Source organism: Oratosquilla oratoria, chromosome 26 (genome assembly GCF_046742065.1).
Source record: "Oratosquilla oratoria isolate Oo_2021 chromosome 26, ASM4674206v1, whole genome shotgun sequence".
Lineage (NCBI taxonomy): Eukaryota > Metazoa > Arthropoda > Malacostraca > Stomatopoda > Squillidae > Oratosquilla > Oratosquilla oratoria.
Window position 1 is genome coordinate 13,155,781 of NC_134802.1, and position 7,500 is coordinate 13,163,280.

Here is a 7,500-nt window from a genome sequence, read left to right on the forward strand (position 1 = left end):
TAACTTCCATCAAGTCCCAATTAACAAAATTAGCCTACACTCATTGGTTTCTGGATAAAGCCCTTAGTCAAGCCAGAGCAAGTTTTTTCAAACACCCTTCCACTAAGTTAAAGAAAGAGAGACAAAATCCCCTAGTCATCCCCTTCTCAGAGTCCATCAGTCAATTGTCCAAGTTTCTTCCCAAAGAGAAAGTAAATTTAATTCATAACTACCCTAATACTATTAATAAAAAAGTTGTTAATGTTCACCAGAGGTTGAAGGAAGAACATATCCCAGGTGTTTACTCCCTTCCATGTAAAGATTGTAACCTTTCATACATTGGCCAGACGGGAAGAGACCTACCGACAAGATTAAATGAACACAAAAGGTCGATAAGATATGGCCAAATAAATTCAGCAGTGTTTCAACACGTTGATAAATTTAATCACCGGATGGACTGGGAGAAATCTGATCTCATTTACAAATCAGGGTGTGGGTTCAGAAGGAAAATGGTGGAATCAACATTAATTGATTATATGCCCACGATGAATATTTCCAAGGGTCAATGGACCCCAGACATCATTTCAGGACTATTCATCACCAAAAATATTGTCAACAAGCTTCCTCCCCCTCCCCCTGACCCGACCTCGTGTCAGCCTCAGGTCAACTAGGGCTGGGGCAGTGATGTTCTGTATTTTCTCGTGTTCCCTTTCTTTTGTAAGAGGTTGCTACTTAAGATAGCCTCCTCCCTGCCACTTTGTACTACTGAAGAGGATTGCAGGTAGCAATCGAAATATATAGTTCCGCTTACGCAACTCTTTCTTTCGTCCGACTGTGGTGTTAGTTGTGATTTATAAATGTGTTACTACATTTCTCACCTGTGATATATATATATATATATATATATATATATATATATATATATATATATATATATATATATATATATGTGTGTTGTTTGTGTGCGTGTGTGTGTGTGTGTGTGTGTGTGTGTGTGTGTGTGTGTGTGTGTGTGTGTGTGTGCTTGCATGTGTGTGCGTGCATGTGTGTGAATGTGTTTGTGTGTGTGTGCTTGCATGTGTGTGCGTGCATGTGTGTGAATGTGTTTGTGTGTGTGTGTGTGTGTGTGTGTGTGTGTGTGTGTGTGTGTGTGTGTGTACAACACCGAATGGGTCTCAGTGATTAGAGATACATTTTAAGAACCGCAACGCACTTTAATTCTAAGCCATCAGCATCGGGATATATATATATGTATATATATATATATGTGTATATGTATCTGTATATATATATATACTATATATACAGTATGTATATATATATATATATATATGTGTGTGTGTGTGTGTGTGTGTTTTTGTGTGTGTGTGTGTGTGTGTGTGTGTGTTTGTGTGTGTGCGTGTGTGTGTGTGTGCGTGTGTGTGTGTGTGTGTGTGTGCGTGTGTGCGTGTGTGTGTGTGTGTGTGTGTGTGTGCATATGTGTGTGTGTGTGTGTGCGTGTGTGTGCGTGTGTGCGTGTGTGTGTGTGTGTGTGTGTGTGTGTGTGTGTGTGTGTGTGTTTGTGTGTGTGTGTGTGTGTGTGTGTGTGTGTGTGTGTGTGTGTGTGTGTGTGTGTGTGTGTGTGTTGGAGGGGGTTTTGGTGGAAAACGCGGATAGGTTTTTCCGGTTTATTGGGGTGAGCCTGATCTGATACAATCTTCGTCTGGCAGCTCCGAAGTCAACTTTCGAGGTGCCAGATTTTCCTAGCTAAACTTAATCTAATTAAGAAATGGGCGTGCCCATAAGAAGGCAGCCAATTAAATTAAAAGATGGGCGTGCCCCCCGAGAAGGGCAGCCAATAGAATGTCTTGAGGTGTAAGAGGGGGGCCAGAGCCGTAGGTGTGAACTCTGACCCTGGATTGAGCGAGTTCTCATGTTTGTTTGGTGATCTTGAAAGATGTATGGAGAAGGAGGTCACTAGATCTTGAAAGATGTATGGAGAAGGAGGTCACTAGGTGACCTCTGATGCGCAGCTGGGTCCACGCGGTGAATGGGTCGTTCTTCGATGGGCCTCATAGGGGCTTCTCTTGGGTAAGGAGGCCCGTGTAAGGAGGCCCGTTGTTCCTTGAAAGAAATCGTCCGTGGGCGGAAGGAATTCGTCTGCCTGCCGCCTTACAATGCTCGGCCACGCTATTGTCACCGTCCCGGTGACTGTACACACAGAGAAACAAGAACAAAACACAAGGCAAGGTCCTTAACACGGCCTTGGCATTAGGATTATATACAAGAATAAAATATATGAAAAACAAGAGAGCTTAAAATTAAGAATATTGGAAAGTAGATATTGTTTCCGTTCACCTATACAAAGAATATACATTTATGAAGGCGTGGCTCTGTTACGTAGATTATAATGGAAAAATGGTACTGGCGGGGATTGCGAGACGGTTCGTGAGCTGTCGTCTCTATCCTGAATTGAGGTAGTTGGGGAATTAACATCTTCTATGTCTAAGCCACGAGGAACCTTTTTTATGTGATCTTTATGCAACAGAGTCTCTGTCCTAGTTTGCAAACTGAGTGCCTTTACTTTATTGTTGGATTCGTGGTCAAGGATACGATAGGGACCTGAGAATTTTGCTGAAAGCTTAGAGGTAGGTGTGTGGTTAAGAGTGTAAACAATGTCTCCAATATCAAAGGTGTCAGTTCTGGCTGATTTGTTGTGCAAACGGACCATTTCGTCCTTCGTTAGATGGAGAGAATTATGTATTCTTTTGAAAAGGTGATTAAAATTTGCTACTTTAACTTTCACAAGGTCATTGAAATTATAGATTGGAGGTAGATCTGAAAGGAGAAGATCATAAGGGAGCTGTTTGTCTGAACCAAAAAGAACAAAATGAGGTGACTCTGATATTGATTTATTTATTGCAGAATTTAGACACGCTTGAATCATGGGAACATGTTCATCCCAGGAGGGTTGAATGTCAGAAGCAAGATGTCTGATAACATTGAGAATCTTTCTATTTTGGCGCTCAACGAGGCCATTTGAACTAGGATGATAAGCAGTAGTATTACATTTATTGATTTGGAAATACTCGCAAATGTTCGAAAGAATCTCATTGTTAAACTCACTTCCGTTGTCAGAGATTAGAGTTTTGGGTGTCGTATATGGGCATATGAGGTTGTCAATAATTGTCTTTGCAACGTGCTGTGCTGTCTTGTCTGGTAAGGGTGCAAGAATACAGAATCTAGAAAAGTGGTCGACACAGACAAAAAGGTATTTGTTACCATTTGGTGTCAGAGGTAACTTAAGGAGATCGACAGCTACTGTGTCGAAGGGTTTTGAAGGTGTAGGGTAATTTAGAATTGGAACATGACCGCTAATGTGACCTTTGTGACTCGCACAAGAATGACAGGAGTCGATGTGGTTGTGTATGTCCTTACGCATAGTTAACCAAAAATAATGTAGTCTAGCCTGAGTAACACATTTGTCTTTGCCAGGATGTGCAGCAATCGGGGAATCGTGTAGAAGTTTTAAAACTTCTGGAATGAGCTCTGTAGGAACTACTAGTTGGAGGACCGATCTGTTGGGTTCCTGTTTGTTTGTTAATGTTGTTTTATGATAGAGAATGTCATCAACTAGTGTGTAGTTGTCAATGTCTGGGGGGAAATTGTCAGTGTCACCTGTGTCTGCAGATTCGAGGAAATATATGACACGTTTCCAGAGAGGGTCTGATCTCTGAGCTGCTGCTATGCGTGCTTGTGTAATATTAGTTGAAATAGGGACTGGAATGACGGTTGCAATGTGTCGACTAAGAGCGTCTGCCACCTGATTTGCTTTCCCATGGACAAAATGGAAGGTAGGCATGTATTCTTGGATGGTGAGAAACCATCGGGCAAGTTTTCCTGATAGATTTTTCCCTTTAAACAAATGTAAGATTGGTTGATGGTCTGTGTATATGTGTATTTCGTACCCGAGGATAATGTCTTTGAAATGCTTGAGGGCGTATATCACTGCTAAGGCTTCTATTTCTGTGACTGAGTAATTACGTTCGTGCTTGTTAAGAGTGCGGCTCGCATAAGCAATAGGTCTGAGTTTTGAGTTGTGTTCTTGCATGAGAACAGCGCCTAAACCGGAATATGAGGCATCTGTGTAAATTGTGAAGGGAAGCTTGTGGTCTGGGAATGCAAGGACAGGAGCTGTGGTTAAGGCTTTCTTTAAGTCAGTAAAAGCTTTCTCTTGGTCAGGTGTCCAAATGAAGGGTATGTCTTTCTTAAGGAGTGACGTCAAAGGTGCTGCTACACTAGCGTAACCTTGAATGTAACGTCTGTAAAATCCTGATAGACCAAGGAATGAACGTACGTGATCTACGGAAGTAGGACGTGGGAATTCAGTGACTGCCTTGACCTTGTCCTGTGAAGTTAATATTCCTTTGGAATTTAGGACGTGTCCTAAGAAACGTATTTCCTTCTGAAGGAAGGAACACTTCTTAAGTTTCAATTTGAGACCTGCTTGTTCTAGCCGCGAGAACACATTGTGTAGAGTGTGTAGATGTTCGTCAATGGATTTGGAAGCTATTATGACATCGTCAAGATACATGAAAACAGAATCACCAATGAGACCATTAAGTACTTGATGCATGAGGCGTGTGAATACTGAAGGGGCTGAAATGAGACCCATGGCGAGTCGTTTAAATTGATAGTGTCCTGTGGGTGTGCTAAAAGCTGTCAGAGGCCTCGACTCTGGAGCAAGGGTGATCTGGAAATATCCCGACATAAGGTCTAAGGTGGTGAAAACTACATTGTTTTCACCAACAGAGTGGAGGAGGTCGTTTAGCAGGGGAATAGGGTGTCGGTCAGGAATGATGAGTTTATTTAACTCTCTGAAATCCACTACAGGTCGAAAAGACCCGTCCTGCTTTGGCACTACAAAGAGTGGAAAATTCCACTCGCTAATTGACGTTTCAATTACGTCCTGTGCAATCATGTCTTTAATCAGTGAATCCACTATCATGCGTTTAGAGTGCGGTAGTCTGTATGCGGGAATGTAACATGGTTTAGAGTTCTCACGAAGGGGTATATGATGTTGAATTATATTAGTGACTCCAAGGGGTTCACCTTCCGTTGCAATGGTCTGTCTGAACTTGTTGCAAAGTGCAAGCAAGTCTGCTTGTGCATCAGGGAAATCAATTGAGTTAAGGTGAGATGCGTTAATAGGTTCCTGTGCTGCTTGCACATTGGGAACTGTGGCACAAACTTGAGAAGTTGGGAGCTCGTTATCCATGATTTTGATACGTGAAGGGTAAATTTGGAAATCACAGATGTTTGTGCCAAGTGTGAGGTGGAGGGGGGCGTTACTATTATTTGCAATAATAATGCAAGTGTGACCTCTTCTGGAAGTAGAGCTGATGGCTGAGAACAGAGAGATACCCTTTACGCGGCAAGTTTCTGGCATACAGAGTACATCGGTGTCTGGTGCTTGGAAGACTCGTATATGTATGCGTGTGTACTCACGAGGGAACAGTGTCTTTGGACTGATAAGTACTGCGTGAGAATGTCGGAAAGTTGATAACACTTGAGAGACTGGTGCGGATTGTGTGTTGAATTCCTCTAAGAGGGGCAAGAAATTTGCTTCCGCTGGCAAAAGATCACTGGCTTTCACTTGTTGTTTTGTCTGTCTCTTAGCAGATTTAGACCTATGAGAAGATAGCGCGCGCCTGTTACGCTTAGAACATCTTCCTACCGTTGGTAATGGAATGGAGGGTTGAGAGTCATGTGCATGTGTCTGTTTGTAGGTGTCGTCATTAACAGAGTTGGTTTGACTATTTTGGCTAAAATTACTTGAAATTAACTTGGGCTTTTCCTGTTCGTTCACCTTGAGGTGGTTGACAGTAGGGGAAATTGCTGAAGGCAATGCTGGGAGGAAATGGTTTGCATAAATGATGCCATGCTGAGCAGGATATATAATAATATTATGCTGCTTCATCAAGTTTAAGCCTATGAGGACATCAGCAGGGAAATGAACATCTGCTACATAAGTAGGAACTGTAATGGATGGGCACTCATTCTTGAAGCTAATGTCTAAAGAAAATTTTCCAATGATGGGGAAAGGAATCCCATCCACATTGCACAAATTGACATCTGGTGGTTCTAGAATAGTCACTCGCTTTGTTTGGGTGCGCAGTTTCTGAAAACTATTTACTGACATAATGTTCACTGGGGAACCTGTGTCAAGAAAAACTTTCAATTTGGTTTTTCCAGTCGTGGCGTTGAAGGTTAATGTAGGAGATGTATCTGATACGTTAAGTGTGTGAACTGGCAACATGGACGTATGTATGTTAGTGTAAGGGTTATCTGATCTTGACAGGCCTTTCGGTTTCTTACTGAGGAGTCAGGTAGATGATGAGTTATGTGACAGGTTAGCAGGGGAGGAGTGGCGTGCATGTCTCACAGGAGATGCATGACGCGAGTATGTCGGGGATGAGTTACGTGAATACCTGGCAGAGTGGGTGGATCCTCGGTTGTGTGGGGATTGTGAACGTAAGACTCTACATCTGTCTGATGAGTGAAAACATCTTCCATGATAACTGCAGTGTTTGTTGGGCGTTGAGGGGAATTTACGATAACATATATCGTCTGTGTGTCCTACTTTCCGGCAATAGTTGCAAAACTTTCGTGTCCTTGAGGGGGACCTGTGACGTGACTGATGACGTGTGCGAGATGTATGTCTTGATCTCGTGATAGGGGGAGTGGCCTGTGTTACCTGGGCTATCATGTGGTTTCGTGTAATAGGTGTAGTCTGGCTTTCTATTTCCTCGGTCGCCTTGTCCGAGTCAGGAAATTGTCTAGCGAATCTCGATAATTTGACATCAGGTTTGAAGGCGGAGGTGCCTACACGTCGCAACGTCTCTGGGTGCAATTTAGAGATAAAAACCAGGTAGGCTACCATGGATACGACATATTCCACACTCATCATGCCGTTTGTTACCCATTGACTGTTAACAAGATCTTCTCTTAATTTGGTTTTTACGGAGGTTGCTACACTCACTGATTGATCCTTATGTTGGTAAGGTGGGTGATTTAACTCTTTCCCTACAGAATAAATGGTTGAGAAGGCACCAAGCGGTTCAAAAATATCAAAGGCCTTCTTGAATTCGTCCACGAATTCTGCGTATGTGTCTATTTCGAGGAAAGCGTCAGCGTGGATTATGAATCCTGCTAATGTGCCATGTTTGTCAATCCTAGACGTCAAGATGGATATTTTTGTTTTGTCATCTGTGGCGCCTCTACGTGCAATTTCAGCGTCCACTTCTGTCAGGAAATTGTGCACTGGTATATTCTTACCATTAAACAAAGGGAGAGTCGATTCGTCTTTAATGAGGGTAACTAAGTTTTGGGTAGGCGCGGCAGTTGCACCTTGTCCCGAGGAGCTAGCCTGTCGCTGTTGTGGTTGTTGTTGTTGTTGTTGTTGGTCATCCATGTCTTGCGGGATCTGTGCCGATTGGCTACGTGTAACGGGTCTGTAAGTGTGGTGGTCACTATGTTGCA